The following is a 21,041-nucleotide window of genomic DNA, read 5'->3' as shown; positions in this document are numbered from 1 at the left end:
CACACAACAGGGGATGTGGTTAGTACTGATGGCAAAGCCCTTGTTTCTCACCTCCCCTTATCAATCACTTGCAAATCAGAAAGGTTCCAAAATCATCGCTTGAAAAAGAAAATCCAGTGTCCAGACTGAATGTGGGAGGCAGGCAAGCAGACTTAAGCCCATGTTCAGAATAGCAGGAGCTGGAACTCCTGGAGTATAGTTACTCCAGGAAGGGCTCCCAAGTGCCTCATTTTACATGTCTCAAACCTGCGGGTGACTATAATTATCAGTGTTGCTTGGCTGCAAGAAACCCAGGGAAACAAGCATTTACAGCGAGACTGTGCACCACCCACTCCCACTGGTGAGCGTTCCCATGAGTAATTCCAGTGAAGCCAAGGAGGCTACATGTGTGAATAGCGTTGGATCTCCTGGAGAATGAGGTTCACAGCCTGGCCCTGAGAATTATTTTAAGCCTCTAAAAGGTCCTCTGCAAATCAGTCAATCATTTCTCTGCTCATAGGCATGCACATTGCAAGTTTTGCCCTGCACCTAATGGCTTCCCATTTAATGTTTCCATGAATTAAAAATAATGTCTACACCGAACTGCATCATGTCTATGTACACATGTGTAATAGCAAAGCAATAGAGGCACCATAATACACAGTTTGCTAGACACACTGTAGTAAGATCAGATAGTTTCAGTACCTTTTTGGTTGCCATTTTTCACCCGAGTGACATGCTTATCCATTTTGGTATATAAGCTTCTACAAGGTCATCTAGGATGTGGTGTTTTCCCTTGACTGATAGCATGGTGCAAAGAAGCTTGACTGATACATGCAATCCTGCCTCAACCTCTTTTTCTCCAGATCTCCAAGGGTTGGAATCCCTCATTTAAAATAAATAAATAAATAAATAAATAAGGAGCCCAGCCCAACCCAAAAGACTAGAGCAGTCAAAGCTGAAGTACCCATCCTGTCTGTTAATAACTTGCAAAAGTTTTTACTGCAAGATTTGGAACGTGACGGTAAAATTCTGCAACACGCACATGGTGTGGGAGGAATAGAAATTACATTCAGAGTTTGAGTCTGGAAATTTGTGCCTGAACAGGGAAAAGCAAGGGATGTGTTTAATCAACAGGCTCAAGCATTCCCTTCTTGTAAGACAGAAAAAGACAGTACTTAAACTTGATAACTCCTTAGAAATAACAAGCGAAGAACACAGATCGGATGTCAGCAATGCTCACTGGGGAGAAGAAACACAAAATGGAGTTAGAATTAACATGTCCTTTACACACACGTGTGCATCATGCATTGTAGAGCAATTTGTTTAGTGGTTTCCCTATCTGCACTCCTGGCTGGATTACCAATGCCTTATCTCTGTGCCCTGCAGTGCACCCTTTTATATACCATATACTTCATTCACCAGGGAGGCTGGGAGCTTCAGCTGACAGTAGGGTCCTCCAGTGGGAGCACTTAGATGCTTCTCAAACTCTTAGTAATACAGCAGCATTGCAATGGGTAAGAGGAAGGAAACTGAAGCACTGAAAAGGGGAAATCTTTGTTAAAAATCCTTCAGCAAAGCTAGGAACTGCAGTCAGGCGTCTGACCAGCAGCTCTGTCTCCTCAGTAGCAGACATCAGTCAAGCAAGGTTGGTCTTGTGTCCTGCCAGGCTAGCACAACAAGAGCCACAGTGAAAGGGCCAACTGGATTTTCTTTTAAACGCAAACAAAAGGGGCAGAATAATGAGAAACTAGAAACTACTTCTCTCCCTCCTACTGGGCATCAGGGCAGGATTGACCTCTTCCCCAAGAGCAAATCTGTCTTCACCAGCCCCCTCTTTCCCTTCAGTGCTGGGGGTCTCCCTAGCCTTGGGGACCAGGGCCCAGACTTTTGGCCAGATTCCCAGGCATCACCGTGTTTTTCTATAAAAAGCAGAGCCGCCCACCCTGCCGGGGCTCCCAGGTGCTTGGGAGTGCCAAACACTTTCCCAAGCTGATACCAGTGCTGTCACCAGTGGGTGTGGAGGAATGAAGCCATGCCATGGACCAGGGCTTCTGGGCAAAGGTGTCAGCCCACCTTCATAACACGCTTTGCCAAGTGGAAATCAGTTCTGAGTCAATCAGAAAACTGAGATTGACACTTCCATCAGTGTTAATCTTTATCTGCAGTCTTCTTCAGTGAGATTCTGGAAATATTCATGCCCCATCCACATGAGACAAAGCTCTTGTTATCTCCTCCCCTGCTAGCACCAGTTCCCTGCATTGAGCTAGAAAAGCTTGCAGGATTTGTGCAGCCTGAGCTTCCAGGAGCTGTAACAGTCACAGCAATGAAAATAAGAATGTAAGGGGGTGACCTGTAGATAGCAGGTCTTTTTTTTTTTTGCCACTAGAAATAATGTCATTCAAATGACACTATCCATAGCACAAATTTTCTGGAAAGTGTTCCCAGCACAGGCAGAGCTGGTAGACTTATAGTTTAAAGGCCACAGAAATCAGTCTGAACATCGCATGCAACCCTACTGCGATACACCCAGAAATGCACCCCATGCTTCTTGCATCAAACACTCACACCTTGTGATTGAGCTAGAGCTCTTCTTCTCAAAAGGCACCCAAATCTTGATTAATGTGGTTAATTAACTTCATTGCAAAAGGGTCTGCTATCCTCTTTGACTGATTTTATACTAACTGTTAATTTTAGCCCACGAATAGTTACTGAACTGCCTACTTGCACAAAGAGGGGCTTCCCAGGAAGGATGCCTTTCAACTAGGATACAGCATTTTATCAAAGCAAAGAAAAATTTCCTCTCTCTCTCTCAATAGGGAGAAATCAGGTTCTGACTACAGTAGTGTCACTCACTGAAATGACAGGTTAAGGATAAGTGTGTATGATTGCAGACTGCAAGATGGTAAAGTATATGCAAACCCCTTTCAAATGCCAGAACATATATTGCTGTCTTTTCATCTGGGAAAAAAAAAAAATCTTTTTTTGCTGTGTAAAAAACAGTAATACTCACTTTGGGCACCATGTTCTGATCTCACGCTGCTTTGAAATTACTTCATAGTGGCTCTTACGGCTTTGGGCCAGCACTGGCAGAGCCCCGAACCCAGAACTTAGTTTATTAAACCATGCTTTATTTTATTGTTTTGAATCCCTGAAATTTTGTGACGTAGTCGTGTGAGCACCTTGCATCTTCAAATCAGTGGGACTGTGCCCGCCCTCGTAATCCTGTGCAAAGACGGAAGGTTAATTAAACCCATGTTTGATTTATAAATGTTATCCCTTCTGGGGAGCAGAGTGCAACTCCAGCTAAAAGGCAATACTGTGTTTATTTTACTTCTCCACTGGCTGTTCCCTACATGCAGTAGTTTATGGATACAAATAATGTTTTAGAGTAGGGAGCGGCTGTGGTGAAAACTAAGCCCAACTTTCGAACAAGCCATGAAAAAGAGTAAATTGAATCATGCAATGATTTCTAGGAAGCTGAAGCAATTAATTCTTTCATGGGTAAAATATAAGCCAAAAAATAAAACTTCAGTGTCCCATGGTGATAGCAAAATTTAAAAGTATGGTATTAAAGAAGGCAGAATTCCCCACTAGTATATGAAAACAATGTTTTCATTTAGGCCAGCGGAAATCTGGACTAGTTCCATTTGGATCATTGAATTTGCTCTGGATTTACCCCAGGGTAAATGAGAACAGAAGACAGTCCTCCCAGGTTTTCTTTTTCATTTCTTTCCTTTTCTTTCTAAAGAAGAATCAGGGCCAGACTCCAAGAAGCTAGATCAGTACAGCTCCAAGGTATGACCTCTTCATCACCACTGGTATTTGCAGATGTAAATATTTGTGCTCCCTACTGTCTTCCACTTTTGAGAGGGTTTCTTTCTAAGAGCAACCCCCCTCTAGCTTAGCTCCTGTAATGTTAACAGCTGCTTCACAAAGCTCAGATCTAATCCTGAAAAATTGCAAGTTTTCATGACAGGGAAAAAAAAATCTGAAGACATATACACCTAGGTTGTTGTGGGAGACTTCAATTCAGACAGCAAAACTTCCATGGTAAAATGTACACCATTTCTGAATGAGGACATTTATCACTTAGAAGACATCTATTTAAAAAAAAAAAAAAAAAAAAAAGACATTAAACCAGATCTGGTTTCACAATGCTGTGCTCAAAACATAACCACCAGTATTCCAGCTCCTGTTAGTACCTCTACTACCTTCAGCCACTCATGAACCTAAGAGAGCAAATGCTGTTTGCATGTCCCATGCCTGATACAGGGAATCGAATCAGCCTGGAAGGTTTCTGGGTCAGGGACCATCCTTCCATACTGCACCAGCGGAGGATCAGTCTCTAAACCAAGTACCGAAGGGTTGGACTAACACAAAGTTGTAGGACAATCACATAGTATTTGCTACATTTTGCCATGGTGCTGGTGATATCTCTTGAGAGTTCCAGGAAATAAAGGCAAGATCACAGAGAATGGGGCAGAGGGATGTGTCCCAAAGACGACTACAATTTGTTATTTGGATTAATAATAGTAAGGTCCTATTATCCTGAGTAGAGCTTAATTTTCTTTCTGCTTAAATTGTCCTCACTCCATTTATGTCCCTATTCAGCAGAGCTCTTGCAAGCTTAAATTTAAATATAAGCATAAGCCCCGTCGACATATCTCCTCTGGCTGCTAAGAGAAGCCCTGAGGCTGCTTAAAAAGCCAGACTGTGCTCACAGTGAATTTGCAGGTGTCGGCTCAGACACTGCCAGAGCACATTTTCTAAAGGGTGCAGTATAAGCGTCGTTGTTGGCTTCAGCTGGGTTGAAGCAAGTGTTTCAGCGCTGGTGCTATCAGGATCCTGAGCAGACCTAAGAGAGGAAGCCAGGTAAGTAAACTCAGACCTGGCTGACACACTTTGCACCCATAAAGGGAACCTTGGTTAGATTTGTGCTACAAAGCCAACCCAGCTGCTGCTCAAAATTCAGCCTAATGTTTGTTCTACGTTCCTGCAGGTAATATTCCTGTAGCAGTGGTTTATGCTACTGTAAGAAAAGTATTTTAAACACTTTAATGGCCTGCTTTATATCCATCCTCTCCTTCAGTGGGTGCAAATAATTGCCAATGCAATTTTGTACCCCCAGTTATTTGCAGTTATGGTGCGTGTCATTGACGTGTCTAACTAGCTGATAAGATACGTGGGTGCAATCAGATGCCGTAATTAGAAGTTTAAATGACACGAACTGCACCCACACATAGCTGCAAGTGCAAAATTGTATCCATAACATCTTGGAAGCAACAAAGAGAGGAAGGACTTAGAAATTTGTCCCTGCAAATGTTAATTTGCATGGCAATAAGCTTGAGCCTATTTGGCAAATACACTTTCATTACACAAGATTTAAGCCAATTGATTCTAAACAACCTGAGAGTGTTCAGACGCTTAGCATTAGACACAGCATCTTGAAAAATTATACTGGTCTGGTGAACTAGGGCAAGGAACTTTTCCCTTCAGTTAGGTAACACGTAATTCTTGTCTTCGTTACTGCCTTTGCTGTGGTTAGAGTAAGCAAGAGTCTTCGCTTGCAATGACAGATTTTAATAATGATTTCTCAAGGCTGTAGCAAAGTGTAAGTGCATTTCGTATTTCATGATAAGCAAATGGTGTGCAACAAATAAGAAGGTTCTTGCTCTGGAGTTTCTCTTGATGCCATAATCATATAATATGCAATTATATACTCCAGCCTAATGCAAGGCAGGAATTTTAACTTGACACCTCTTTGTAGACATTATCCAAAGTTTTGGGAACCTTAGAGGAGTTTTCAATGGGTTTACTGTGAAGATACAGATGCATTTTGAAGTTAATTCAGAATCATTGGTGTTTCTCTTATTTCTCCCCTGTTTTAGCCCCAAGGCTCCATTTAGCTATCCCTGTGCACTGCAGTGTGTGCAACACAACTGGAAATATTTCCTCGGGCTGTTTGCTATTTCCACCTCTCTTCTGGCCAAGGGAGACAGCGAAAAACTGAACCAAACAGGACTGAACAAGCCAAAGAAAAGCACAACAGAAGGGAGCGTAGAAGGATAAAACAAAAATCCCGAGAGATCACGTCCTTTCATGTCTGCTCCAGTGTTTTGGCTCAGCAGCACAGCCTTTCCCCTTGCTGGGAGAGGGAAGCGTGAGGAGACCATGGCAGAGCAACACAGCATGGGCTGCTTGCTGTGCCTTGGGGTGATCTACCTCCCCAGGCTTGAAAGTTGTGTTTGGCCTGCTGAGGGCAGGAAAGCAGTTTTCAGACAAGAAGCATCATTTTAGCTCTTGAGGGCAGCCAAAATGCAGCGGTGTCTGCTCCCAACCCTCCCCGGTCTCTCCAGAGCCACACTGCCTTTTAGCCGACCTGCGCCTGCTTCTGCAGTTGGGATATTCCCGCACCCAAGCGTCACAAGAGTTTCAAAGCTTCAGGAGATGCCCATCCTTCAGTTCAGGAAGTTTTCTTTCCATCAGACCCCATCAGGCGTCAGTCGCCTCGACTCGGGAGCCGGCACCTCCCGTGCGGTTTGAAGCGGCACAGACCGCGACAGCTTCCTGCTGCGTCCGACTCAATTCCCCACCTCCCGTCTCTACTTCAAATGCTTCACAGCTGACCCTAAGAGAAACAAACCAAAATCCCAGCTACCCTAGAAGCAGTCCCCAGAGAGCATGACTTGCTAATGGCAAACAGCTGCAGTCATTAATGTTATCTCAGGGGATCCGGGTTTTAACAGTGAAGGTCCCAGGTTCAGATCCTGTTGACAGACTGTAAGATTAATACTAATAATCTTGCCTAGCAAAATACAGGAGGGATCACCTTCTCTGAGGCACCAGGTGCCTGGGAGAACAGGCAGTCGATGATGTCCGAGGCACCACATTGCCCTCTTGGCTGGATAAAGAGAACAATGCTCTGGTGGCTTTAAACTTTTTTTCCCCTACTTTTTCTTCCTTTCTTTTATAGACTTTTCTTCAAGTATCATGCACTGTGGCTGTTCATAGACTGACTGTTTCACACCATCTGAATCAAATGTCTGTTCTCCATTAGGTATACAGAATTTCCATATGCCCTGGGTGCTTCTACTGCCATCTCTTGCTCTTGAGCCTGTGGAGATGTTGGCTGTATCGTCCAAGCCGTCCCACTCAGCCCCTACTAGCTAGTAGAGCAGAGGGATCCGACTAGAGATTACAAAATGTCAGGTTCCTGGATCAGCCTGGGACCAGTGTGTGACGAGCAGCAATCAGCTGTAGCCTTTGGCTTCCAGGTTGCAGAGCACGGCAGAGTCTGTGCTGCTGATGGATAATTCAAAAGTGGGGCAAGATGAACTCACTAAAGCAAAACTAGTGAGATGAAAACTACTAGATAACATCAGCTGAGTTTGTCAAATGAGCTGGAGAGAGCTCTTGGCCCAGCTTTCCAGGGACATCTGGCTACACGGTGCTGCCTTGATAACTCCAACCTTCACCTCCATCCTCTGGGACACAGGAGAGGGCAGAGGAGCCATCATCCATATATAAGGTTTGGCTGTGGTTATAAGGAGGCTATCGCAGCCATGAATAATCTGTTTTCCACATTTTCCACAACCCATGTGGTGTGAAAAGCTGGACAAGGATTTGTAAATGAATTGAGCCCAAGAGTAATTACACGTTCCTGCAGATTACTTGGTGCCGTAATTGCACTTAGTATTTACCATGTGACCTAAGCCAGAAATAATCATGTATTTACTTTATATTTATATTGTAACGTGCCATGTACTGTAATTATACTGCCACTCCATGGTACTTAACACATCATCGACTGTTCCACAATTATCATGTTAGTAAATAGCACTTACCGAGATTTGTGGCCTGTAATTTCAAGCATTACCTGCTAAAGATTTAGTGTAGCAATGTCAAAAAAACTGTTTCTTGACAATGTCATTTCATATAAAAAATGTCAAGTCCTGGAACAAATAGAAACCAGTTTTTTAAAATTCAAAATTTGAAAATACAAAGGAAAATCTAGATTTGGGATTAAGGGCTTTTCCAGTAAAGTAAGAATCAATTCCATGAAGAATTCTCTGAATTCTTCTATTCAAGGTTGCAGGAGATTAGAAATGAAAACTTTCAAACTTGGGTGATTAAATGAAGGTATTAAATCCATCTTGAGACTCTAAAAGAAAAATGTTTTGGAAGAAATTAATATCTACTCGACCTCTTATTTAATTCTGATTAAATCTCTGAGTGCCTAAACCCAAACCTTTTACATTGGATTTTCTGAATGGACTTACGCTTACATATACATTTGCTCATAGAAGTATTCCCCTTGATTTCAGTAGAGTTACTCATGTGATTAAAGTCAAGCATGTGCTTAAGTGCTTTGCTGGTCTAAAGCCAAGGTTTAAGTATGGAAGTCTTAAAATGTTGGTCAAAGTTAGCTCATTTAAACAGGAAAGCTTTAGAACATTCTCAAATTTTCATGATTCCTCCTTCAACAGGATTTTTCCATATTGTAACACAGATGGATGTCTGGATATCACTTAACTCTTGCAAAAACTCAGTCAAGACCCAAGATTTCCAGCTCAGGCCAATCTCCATACTGAATACATCACAAAACCTTTAAGGAAGCCACCTCAAGCTTTCTTTCCTTGCTGATGATTTATGTCTTGGTTTCATTGTCCCGTAGAATAGCATCTAATGTGGAGACCCAAACCTGACATTAGGAATACCTTCTTTTTTCCTCTGATTCAAGAGCACAGACATGCTGTTACGTTCCATTTGAAGGATGAAATCTTGGTCGCACACGTAGTTAGTAGTTCTGCTGTTGAACTCTGCGGAGCCCAGGTTATTCCCCCAAAAGCTCATCTCTTACTTCGGCCTTGATCTGCCCAATATATACAAATGAGCTTAACTTTAAACACTGATAGTACCATTTACCTCATTAACTGGAGCTGAATGAATAATTCATAATGCATAATTTATCCAATGAATCTCACTTCTTTTTGTGTTTGTGAATTGTCTGCAAATAGATTCTTGATTGGACTCTTCATCTAAAATTATTTGCAGGTTTCTTCGGTGAATCATAATCAGTCTGCAGATCGTTTGAGCGGTACACTGCGAGCAGTCACAGTTTGCAGCTCACGCTGTGTGGGTTCGCTGTAGGAACGTCAAGGTAACGCTCCTGTTCCCTCCCTGGAAAGCCTTATGTAACTAACCAACAGCAGGATGAATTTCAAACTGCACATATGAGCGTAAAACTTGGAAATTCACACCCTTGCTGAGTGCTGTTGTCAAATTCAGAATCTCCCTTCGGTGAACGGTCAAACAGTGTTACAGAAAAGTAAATATCAAAGCTGCATATAAGCCTGTAGCAAATCTGAGGGCTTGGAAACATGAGCAAAGTTACTGGAGGGCAACAAATTTCAGCCTAACAGCTGGTCTATGATAGCTGCCCCTGTGAACGATCCCAGGCTGAGGCAACCTGGATTAATTGAGCCTCTCCTCAGTGGAGGTTAAACTAGCAGATCTGTGGGCTAAGAGTTCTCATATGGATGCAAATTAGCGATCGCAGGGTGTCTTGTTCCTGTGTCTGAGGCTGGAAGGGGTTTTTCCACCTAGCTACTCTATTTGCTCTGGAGAAGAAGATGTCACCCTGGCAAAGTATCTTCTGCAGGGGCAATGCAATTACTTGCAAAGTGCTCAGATCCACCGCACGCATTAAAGCTGGTGGGACAGTTGGGTGCATGCATTAAAGCTGGTGGGACAGTAGCCAGTGGGACTGCAAAAAGCCTTGTCAAGCTTTCATCACCAATACTGCACTGGCCTCCGTGAGCAGAGACAAGAAGCCAGCCTGCTTTTGATCACCATGCCTCCCACCACCACTTTCACTGTACCTAAGTGACCTAACTTTGGTGCAAGAAGTAGCAGAGGTTTTCTCTTCCGCCCACCCTACCCAGTTCAGCAGAGCTCCCTAAGAAAATCCTTCAAAACTGTTGACCCTATCACAATTTAAGCACTTTCTTGCCATAAACCATGTGCTTACATGCTTTGCTGAGTGGATTTGGTTTGCTAAATTAGGATTTGGTTCTAGGTTGGGAGATTTTGTCTGATTAAATCAATCTTTACTATAAACATCATAACCCTTCAAAAAACAGAAGCATACAAGCCCGAAACCTATGTGCTGTAACCCAGGGCCACGTTCAATATGTAAAGATTGATACAATTTGAAAAAAATCTCTGCTATCATAAATCAGTCCCCAAAGTGGCCAGATGTGGACTAGACTTTCAAGTACATCATTTTGCAGTGAAAGAGGCAGTGATGAATATGCAGAAGAGGATGGGAGCTGTCAAGCGCGTGCAGATGAAACCATGTGACCAGTCGCCCCTTTGACCTGTGTATCAGATTTTGAAGGGAAAAGGCTAGTTTTAAGTGCTGTCTCAGAATACAAAGCAACTGTGTCTACCACCACTTCATGTACTGCTGAACAAAGAGGTGGGTTTTGCAGGAGGAAGATCACAAACTCAGAGAGGATCTCCCAGGTTCAACATTTGTTCAAACACGAGGAAAAAGATAAGAAATTTTTTAACGAGTACCAGGCTACATGTTGCTCCAAAGAGACCATGGGGGACCAGAATTTTATACTTTTCAGAGGAATAGATGCTGTGATTATCATTAGCCAAGATAATGGATTCAGTGTCCCAGCTTTGCCATGCCTGTCAATTTTGGCACAGTAGTTTGACATGAAAAGTGCAAATGGGAAAAGATGGCAGTGAACAACTTCTATAACATTAGGGCAGGCTCCAGTGGTGAAGTGATATATTTTTTCCATGCCTGAGGAAATATTTGGTCTTGGCAGGTGCATCATTAACTGCATTGCACAAGGCTGTAGGAAAAGGGAATTATAGGAGTAGCATGGGAACTTATTCCTGGCCTTGATCTGCCATCAGTTTTTAAGAAAACTCTCTTGGAACTAGACATGGTATCTGCATTGAGCTTCTCAAGGGAGAAGGTTGTACTATGTGCTCTGGTCCAGGCTGGGACACATTTAAAAGGCAAGAGATGTGTAGGTAATCCATTGCTGACTACTACACTGGCAAGCCACCTTAGATATCTGCTCCAGTTTGCAAAGGATGCCTGAAAAGTTAGGCTCTGTGATCCAGAATATGGTCACCAGTTAGACCCACATGGTTGGTAGTATCAGCAGGCTGCACCTCACCCCTGAGACAAGGAGCTGAATACAAGCCCTCGGCTTCCAAGCCTGATGAAAACATCACCATGTAATGAGTCCTGAATCCAGGACCTGCAGTGCCACAGGAACGACCCTGGCACTCAGAGCAATTCCTCCAGCCAGTAGTTGCAGTAGCCTCATCTTCACTGGACCAGCCACTGGAGGGAACAACTGTCACAGGGTAGACAGTGGGGCATGTGTCTCACCGACAAGTTTGGGTAATACCAAGCCACTTGCTCTCACCCATAAATTCTTTCCCGCAGCACAACAGTCTGATGTAATGAACATTTTACACAAGCCATGAGCTTAGAGCTTTTGCTGCTATGCATGTGCCATTGATTAGAGTGGCTGCAGATGGTTTTATTTTAGATAATCAAGCCTGCTGAGGTTTGCCAGCATCAGAACAAAGGCATAGTTTCCCCGCTCACTAACCAAATTTGCAGCCAAGACACTTGAATTGATCTCAACTCTGATGGATGGTGAAAAAGCAGGGAGGGAGGAGAAAGCAGCTTGCCCATATACCTCAAGCCAGGTGGCTCATACCTTTGCACACCATGTTTTACCTCCATCTTAGAGGAAGTGTATTCCCTTTTGCTCCTAAAGGGAGGCGAGGGGGGGGGAACATCTTTTTCTTTTACAACTCCCATGCTGCCCTGCTGTATTATAACAATATACTGAGCTGCAGAAAACAACGGAGAAAACAACAGCAGTCACAACAACCCACACAAACACTAAAGCCTCCGGAGCTGGAATTCCTCCTGCGAGACATCCCCTCTGAAGTCTCCAACCCATACCCACGCACGCTGCTTCGCATGTCACTCGACCAGCGCTCCCCTGGCATTCCCACACAGCTGGAAAATCTCTGCGGGCTCCTTCCTGGGGAAGCAGGCAAGGGAAAAGACGAAACAGTTATATGATGCTACAGGCCGCAGAGTCATTCGAACTAGATTGCCACTGCATGAAATCTTCTAAAGCTCCCTGTTACTTAACCATTCATGTTGGTCTGAAAAAGAGCCCAGTTTTATGGGATACTTACTGATTTTCGGTCTCAGTGAAGCCTTATACAGCAGCATGCAAAGTCTGGTTGTTTGACCTTTTGGGGGTCTCTGAGACATGCAGCATGAGTGTGGCGGTGAGACTGATGCAGATGGAAATGCCCGTCTCTTTGCTCCTTCCCATATGCAAGGGGATGGATGGAAGCAATGGAAGCATATATATGGGATAAGACGATACCCCCCTCTTGCTCAGCTGCTGCGCTGAATATCCCCTGTTGGAACAACGCAAATGCATCTGCTTCCCAAGGTGGTGTTGGGTCAGACAACAGAAAGGGCTGTGATCTTCCAAACGGTCGCAAACAGCTATGCATTGTACCTATAGAACAAGTGTATTGCATGTAAAAGGAGAAGGGGGGAAAAAGTACGAAAAACAGGGGGGAAAAAGATTGTAAGAAAGAAATCAATAGAAAGCATTTAGCAGCTGGGGTGACATAGACAAAGTGCATTTAGAACCACAGACACTTGACTTCAGGGCTGGGGGGGAGAGGGTTGTTTTATTTTGTGCTTTGCTTCTTAATATTTTTCAGATTAACAGTTTGCAATTCTCTGCTGAGCTGTAAGGTCTCAGAGGCACTGCCTGCTGGAGCTTTTTGATCAGTGTAAACCGGGGCATTTCCAACAGACAGGTTTATTAACTGATTTACTGACCACATGAATTTTGCGTAGCTGAAACTATTTAGCTGGTCTCTTTCTCTCCCCTTTCCCCACACCTCCCGATTATTAATCATTAGGGAACTTTTTTGCTTTTGCACGAAAACAGCCCCCAGACAGTGCTGCATTGCCTCTAGTCACACACAACATGGCAGATCCTCTACCTTGCCAAAATTTTCCTTCTGTAGCAAACCATGATATAGGGCAAATGGGGCTTGTCCCCTGAATGGGAGATGTTTTGGAAAGGAGATGCAATGCTGTCAAATATACTTTCTGGACCTACTGAAGATAGTTGCTTGTAACAGCTGCCATCTCAAAGAATTACCACTTTGGCCCAAGTGGCACAGAGCCACTAAAGGTCCTACTGTGACCTCTATTAGGGCTTCAGCTGGAGCTTTCTCAGGGGGCTGTCTTTTACAGTCAAGAGAGGATTCACCATCCATTTCAATAGCAATGTATGCAAGGTACCACCTAAGATATTTCACACCACTTTTTTTTTTAATAACGTGCAATGTACAGACTGAAACCAGCATGCTATGTAAAGATTACCCAACCAAAACCTCTCCCTGTTATATGGACTTAATTTGCCAGCTCAAGAGAAAAATGGCTTCTATAAAGAACACTATCCCGGTTTAATGATGAATTTACTCATTTGAAGGACTTGCTTTATGTTCTTTGCACTGGAGCTAGTTAAAAAAAGAAAATGAAGAAGAAAGGAAAGCTCTGAAAGAAACATTTTGCAAAAAAAAATCTTTCAACGTTTAAGTGAGAAAGCTTCAAAAACTTGCATCTGTTCTCCAGCAAGTCAAACTATGGATAGTTTTCCTCTCAGTATTTTGTGTTTTTTTGAGCATTAGCATTTTCAAGTTTGGAACATATCTCCTTCTATTATTTTGCATTGCCTGTTGAAGTACAAAGTTTCTTTGGTACAAAACATCTACCCACGGACTTCAAGGAACCTAATCTAAACTGATTAACACATATATCTTCATGAGGTCCTGGTAATCATAGGAGATATCATGGCCACTAAGTTTCATGTAAAAATTAAAGGAAACAAAAGCAAAGCCACTCCCTCCCTTAACGTACCACAGTAAGGATTTGTTGGCTAAGCATCATCCATGTTGCTTAAATCTCCTTTTTGAGCTTTAGCTCCTGAGTCACCCCTTCTCAGGGACAGAAGGACATACAGAGCAAGTCCTACAGTGACACCTTTCCACATAATTCACCAAATAACGCCACAGATAACAAAACTAGTGAAGCCAGTTTTCCCACAAATTTGACATCTCTGGGGGCATTCTCTGGTGTCTATGGAGAGCCATGCTAACACTGCAACCTTTCTCTAGGGAAAGCATTAAAAGAGTTTGCCTTCTGTACTGTCTATTTTAATGAAACTTCTAGGAATTAAATGTCTTGAGACCTATGTCAAATTTGATTGAAACAGGTCAGCAGGCTTAGAAGGTAGCAAGGGGATATATACACAGACATGGAAATCGTATAAGTCTTATTTCCCATCATATAAGTCTTATTTCCTGAGGAAAATACGCTAGAAATATACCTCCTGTCTTTTCTTACATGCACACAGACACCTGTTGAAAGGTCAATGACCATTAATTTCATGTTTAAGTTTTTGTTTGTGTATACAGAAGCAGGTGTCCTATACTACATTGACATCCAGTGTCCTGACAGTCTGCCAGAAGAAACTGTTCTCAAGGTATTTTGGCCCCACTAGAGGAAGAAAAATGGAGGCTGCTTACTACAGGTCTATTTTTGCAATATTGGCTAAGTTTGCAAACAGAGGCAGCATCTATACACCAAATGGTAAGGCAACCCTTGCTTTTCATGGTACAGCCGATTACCTTGCTGTGGAATTATTTTTCCCAAATCAGTTTATACATGTTTAGGTCTTGGCACAGATCTTTCAAAAAAAGTGGATCTTACTAAATCACAAGACAAAGACCTCTTTCAGAGGCTTGTTAAAAGACTGAGACCTGTATGTAAAGTGATATCCTCATTGTAAGTATGTAACAGGATCTCCTCTGCAGTCAAACAGAGACCACTTTCCTCTTAAAGGGACTTTCTCAGAAGTGGGAAAAGTCTTTCGCCGATCATTGAGCCGTTCAAATCCAACTCAGAAGATCAACGCTTGTCAGTACCTGACAGATATCCAGTTACCTTCTTTGCAAATCCACCAAGAGGTTTTCAGCTGTGCTCGTGCTGAACAGACAATCCTATTAACAAAACCTCCTATCCCAGATTTAAAGCTAGTGTTCTCCATCCGAACAGCAGAACAACCTAACAGGGCCATGAGGAGCAGCTTATTCCCTCTTCCTTCCAGGTTGTTAAGCCCAGTTCAGAGCTAAAACACATCAGCAGCCTGGGTTTATGCTGCCTCTGTACAGGCTGTACCTGTTCTGTAGATAAAAAAGGAACTTCAATTTCCAGTGCTGTCAATGCAGTGACTTTTAATCAGTAAATTCCCTTTCTAAGACAGGCAGGAAAAAAAAGTCCTCATCTGAAAAAAATATCAAATGCATTTTCAGCCAGAAGACATAAATATAACCAGAAAGCCATTTGGAAATGCTTTCATCTGACAACTGACATGCTTAGATCATCTGCAGCCCACCCTGTGCTTTTCTCACTAGAGAAATTAAACACTAGGAGAACTGCTGCTGCTTTGAATACTCCCCTTAAATATTTTCTGGCACAGACTCTCCCAAAGGCAGCAGTGGAAGTCTCACTGCTCAGGACAGGCAAATCTTCCTCTCCTTTTCATGAGACACAACACAGTGGATACCCTGGGACAGGGGTAGAAACAGGCTAAGATTTAAGAATTGTGGTTTTCTTGTGGAAAGCTACCTACTTAAGAGGGACTGGTGTTTTTCTTCAGGGTGGGGATCTTTGATACTACCTCAGTTGTCCACCTGCACTGATTCATTTTGGATCAGTGGCCTGATTTTCAATCCCCAGTTATGCCCCAAATCCCATTTTTTTTTGTGTGTATTTGGAAAGCCTTCCCTTCCAGTGACAACTCTGTCCACGTGTCCATGCCACTCTGGATCCGAGTCCTGATGTGCTCCATAAAGGCTGGGTCCTGCGCAATCATGCCGTGAGGCTCTTCACATGGCCAGTGCCTTGGTGCTATCCATGGCTCCCCTCGCTCGGTAAAGGTCCATTTGGGATGGTAGAACATGATCCTAAACAAACCCACCTTTGAAGTCTACGTAGGAACCCGCACCCTCTTGCAGGGGTGACTGTGACCATAGAACAACATTCCTTGCAGAGGCTCTTGAGTCTGTTCTGGCTTCTTGTTCAAGGTGTAATTCAACATATTCAAACTAAAATGTAATTCTTTGATGAGGGGGTTCACCCAGTCGCTTGTCACTTCGAGCCCCCGTACAAGGCGTAAGAAGTTGTCAGTGACTTCCAGGAAAACCGCAAGCAGTAAGCGGGCGGCTCTGGCTGAGGGGGGCTAAATCCCAAAATTCTCTTGTTTTCTTGGTTCACCAGAGGACAACTTAACAGCCAGGGCATGGTGCAATGTTGAGTCATATCTACACATCGCAGCTGACTGAGGCATATATGCAGCTTTACTCCAAATCTCTGCAAATCCATACAAAGTCCAAATCCATGCAAAGGTCTTGCTGTTAAGAGTTATCTGAAGCCTGGATGAGCTTACACAGCTAGCAGTGCTGTTTAGAGCCCTGGATTTTTCAGGACAGAGAGAGGACGGGTACGCTGGGGGCTGGTGCTGCTCCAGTATTCCTCCCATAGTCCCCTCCAGAGAGCAGAAAAACTTTCCTGCAGCAGAAGCACCTGCTGGAGAAAGAGTCCTAACTAATAGGGCTGCAAATTAGCAATCCTCCATGAATACATCTTTCAGGATTGAAACATTTGTTGAAAGCTGGACCCCAGCCAGAAACAAGCATTTGGTGAGTGCCTAAATTAAGTTAACATTTGCAGCCATGATAGACTTGGTCTAAAACACCAGGACACAATCAGTCAATTGAGTTACAGCATCTTAAACTGGCAAGGTAACTAATTGCTTCTTGTTGTGAGTTAAGCAAAATAGCTTATGTCTCAGTGAAAAAGGGGTAAGCTAAACTGAAAGTCTTGTAACAGAAATAGGCAAAGAATATACACAAGGATAGCTGCGGTATCTCGGTTGACAGGTAGGAACTAGATAAGCCCATTACTACTTTTCATGTTCCTGTGTGTTATATCCCTATATATATTATGCAAATCCGTGTGATCCTTTCATTTAGAAGCAGTTACATTTCACTGGCATACGCCTTAGTGCAGATGGAGTTGCACAATTATAAAAATGTCCTGTCCTGGATGCCAACGTAGATGGATCATGGCTCAACCACTCAATAAACCGAGTTCTAGGGTGTCTAGTCCTCCATCAAAAGCACTGTGGCCAGAGAACACAAATGTACCCTAATTAAAAAAAACACCACAGCCCCCCAAAAACCCCACAGCCAAACCCAGATTCAAATGTATCTAAATGTATTCAAGGAAATTATCCAGTCCAGGAAGACTTTATGCCACATGCAGGTTGTTTGCCCATTTCTTCTCTCCAGGTTAGGATCTTCATCCTCTTGTGGTCAGCAGATGGGCAGCATGAACATCAGATTGCACACTCTGGCTATAGAAATGCAATTGTGTGCCCGAGTCACATCCAGCCACTTTGTATCAATATAACTGCCTGTGTACTTCAAAAGCCACACCATTTTATCTATACAATGAAAATTGTCTGAAAACATGAGGTACAATTTAGGTGTCTAAGTATTGTGTCCATCTGGACTATCTTAGCTTGTCCTGTCTGGACCTTGCTGCCACGGCAGAGAGGCACAGGTCTCCAGAGGGTCACATCTGCCCGACCCATGAGGACGTCTCAGCTACCCAACAGCACTTCAAGTGGCAGGAAAAGTTGCCTAAATATTGTATTTAGGAAACTGAACCATGCCCATGGTTATCACTGGTGATACTGTAAAACCTACAGTCAGGTGTGCACGTCAGCAGCTGAAGTAGGGGAGCAGTTTTACTACTATTAGCTATATACACCTCAGACCATCTGGCATGATGGTATTTTTTTGGTAGATTTTTTTTTTTTCCTTTTAAATACTTTATTTCACAAATCTGGCAAAGAGTGTAGTACAAGGAGGTGACTAGGTGCTGCCGCATCAGCCGTAACCCCCCAGGGAGTGGGGAGAGAAGCTGATGGAGCCACGAGTGAGCAGTCCTGGAAGACATCTGCAGAAGAGCCATCTGTAACCGCAGCCTGAGCCCCCCCAGCCAGGTTTGCTTAACCAGAGATCAGGCCACCTCAAAGTCAGACAGGTTTATCTGTCTGATAAACAGATAAACCAACACTTGTCCTGAGCAAGACTCATCCTGACAGTTTTTCTATAGTCACACTCCTATCTTTACTTTTCATGAAAGCTGGGAGTCAGATTTAACCGTATGATTCCAGGAGCTGGGAATTTAAGAAAAGTGTAAATAAGTTGACTAGGTGGCTGTGCTAAACTTGGTGTCTCAGCCTCGGACTAGCTCTTCACACCACAAACTTTGTACTCAGCATTACGTGAGAGCTGAACCAAACACTACCACCAGCAGAGCTCGGGCCCACGGGCTATCGAAAATGCCCTTACCTCATCCCTGAAGGTGCTTGGAGTCCATCAGTGAAACGCAGAGTACATCTGGTCTTGCAAGCCAAGACTGCATGACAATTTGGGCTTAACTGGAGTCAGGCAGAAGAAAGCCTCACAGCATCACTCCACAGGAAAACATGCTACCTTTCACCAGAGCTCCCTTTGTACACCATTTTGCTTTCCTTTGGAGTTTTCCCCCTATTTCTGGACTATTCCTTCAAGACGCCATGTCACCAACCAACCACAAAGACGGGAGGAAAACACGTGTTAAAGAGCTCTAAGATGGCCGTCTAGAGTTTGGCCACCAACTCCATCAAAAGTATCTGAGTAAGTTTCCTCGTAACGCCAAGCTTCACAGTTTTCTGGGGTGACAGTGAGCCACACCGTTGGCCCTCTGGGGCAAATTCAGGGTAATTGTGAGCCACAGGAGGTGATGGGAGTTACACCAGAGATGGTTCATATTGTCTGCTTTTTACATACACACAAGGGTTAGAAAAGTCACAAATAGACAGGGAAAGTTGTGCAGTGAAGACTGTGGTTCACACAACAAGGTTTCACAGCTCACGGTGCCAGTTCAACTGCAAAACCTCCTGGTGCTTAAATGGTGAAGTTCACACTCCCTCTCTGGAGGGGACAGAAGGTAATGGTACTCAGCTGTGACTATGACTATGCCAAATACCATTTGCTCATCTCAGATGAGCACAGATGGTCATATTTCCCTCTGTTTATTTTTGCTGAATGGCCTTTTCAGCCTGCCTAGTCTGTGACCTTCTCCTAAAAATGGGTAGATATGGTTTTGCTGGGATGCTGGCTTTCTTCTTTCTTCAGGAGGCAAAATAGAGGCTCTGCTGGTATCGGCTGTGAGGACACGGATGGACCTCATAGTCTTTATGCTTTCAGTTTGTTTGCTGCAGAAATGCAATTGTAGGAGCAACGAAGGCATCCAGGTACACATGTGAAGAGTGTCCAGCATGCTGCTTCTCAAGTACAGGTTATGCAGACTGTGAATAACAGGACCCATGAGTTATTGCACTATAATTTAATACATGGCACTTTTCATCTTCAAAGTAAAACTGCAGTCTAATATAAAAAGATATTCCAATCACTACATTTAAATACAAAGTGGAGTAAATCATGAAACAATATTTTAACATGTCAAAGGTAATAAAAAAAAGGAATGAGTAATAATCAAACAGCACCTGCCATCTTGGCCACTGATGAAAAGGCAGCCCTGGGGGGTGTGGCGGCCCCAAGGAGTGTTCAGACTATAGGGCAGAGAGCTGGTGGAGTGTAAGCATCATGAAAGTCCAGCACTGCCAACCCCACTGTGCACTGCACACTGCTTGGAGTTAAGTTCTGACCCCTTTAGTTTTTAGTTAATTTAATAAGCTGTTGGCTTCAGTGTGGCAAAGGCACTATTGAAAAGCATGTCTGCTGTATTTGTTATTGGGCAGTTTGAGGCCCTTTGTACCAGGTCATTCATATACACATAACAGGAGGCACAGCAGATCAGTGTTCACATATTGTACAAAGTAGTAGACATAAAGAGTGAGAAATGTCCCTTGCCTCAAAAAGCCAACAATCTAAACAGAAAAGAGAAAAGCAGTATCACCTTTGTTTAAAAGAAGGAGGAAAGAGGCACAGAGGGTAGATCAAGAATTCCTTTCTTGTCTGTTGTCCTTGTCCATGGAGACAGCAAACCCAAAAGAATTGCCTCAGCAATCACTGAAGTTGCTCCCTGGAGTCTGCATCAGTCCTACTGGACACGACTGGATGAACTGTTCATGCATATAGCATGCAAATGCAAGGGAATCACCATTAAAAGCATGATTGTTAAGCCCAATCAGCCGCTCAAGGTGATCATCAGAGGTCTATGGAAGAGCCACGGAGTAAAACTAATCTCCCAGAGCTCCAACATCCTCCAGAATTCCCCCATTTCAGTAGGATTTCAGAAAGCATAGCACCACATGGGAGCTGACCCACAACATGCAAAGACACCCAGTTAAACTTTTTACCACTTCAGTGGTTCCTGTTTCTTCTTGATCCCTAACTCCCTGCTTGGAAGAAATGACATGCTGGTTCCAGGCAAAACCTACCTGCTCTGTAAACACCGGCTCTCTGAGGAGATGGCAATGGAGCAACTGAGTACAGTCCGCATGGTTTGGATGACAACCAGCAGGATGGTCTCCAGCCACGCTGCCTCACTCATTGCATCATGTGGCTGGTTTACATTGATAGGCAGTCTCAGATGATCCCCCCTGGGGGTGTGTTGGCAACATAAAGTCCTATTGGCTCTGAGACACTCTGTGAACTTCAGAAGCACAACCTTTAGTACTTTGTTCTGCAGGACAAAGGTGCTCAGATAACTGCCCTGATGGGCGCTGTGAAGAGTGGTTAAACAGAGTCCCACAGTGGTCCTGTCTCCCTTTCCAGTGCCCACCAGCTCATTGCAAGGGCACCCTGAGGTCAAGCTCATGGCAGATTAT

General features: G+C 43.6%; 1 long non-coding RNA gene across 1 annotated transcript in view; it reads right to left on the bottom strand.

Annotated features, from left to right (window-relative positions):
* LOC115339470 overlaps positions 1-20,722 on the bottom strand; it is a 30,905-nt gene extending 10,183 nt beyond the window's left edge. Inside the window, exon 1 of the long non-coding RNA XR_003922729.1 lies at positions 20,652-20,722. This is a non-coding gene — a long non-coding RNA (uncharacterized LOC115339470). The remainder of the gene's footprint in view (positions 1-20,651) is intronic.
* Positions 20,723-21,041: the final 319 nt, after the last annotated feature.

The sequence above is a fragment of the Aquila chrysaetos genome, chromosome 3 (assembly GCF_900496995.4).
Source record: "Aquila chrysaetos chrysaetos chromosome 3, bAquChr1.4, whole genome shotgun sequence".
Taxonomy (NCBI): Eukaryota; Metazoa; Chordata; class Aves; order Accipitriformes; family Accipitridae; genus Aquila; species Aquila chrysaetos.
Note: the sequence above shows the minus strand (reverse complement) of the source record. Positions and strands in the feature narration are given on the sequence as shown.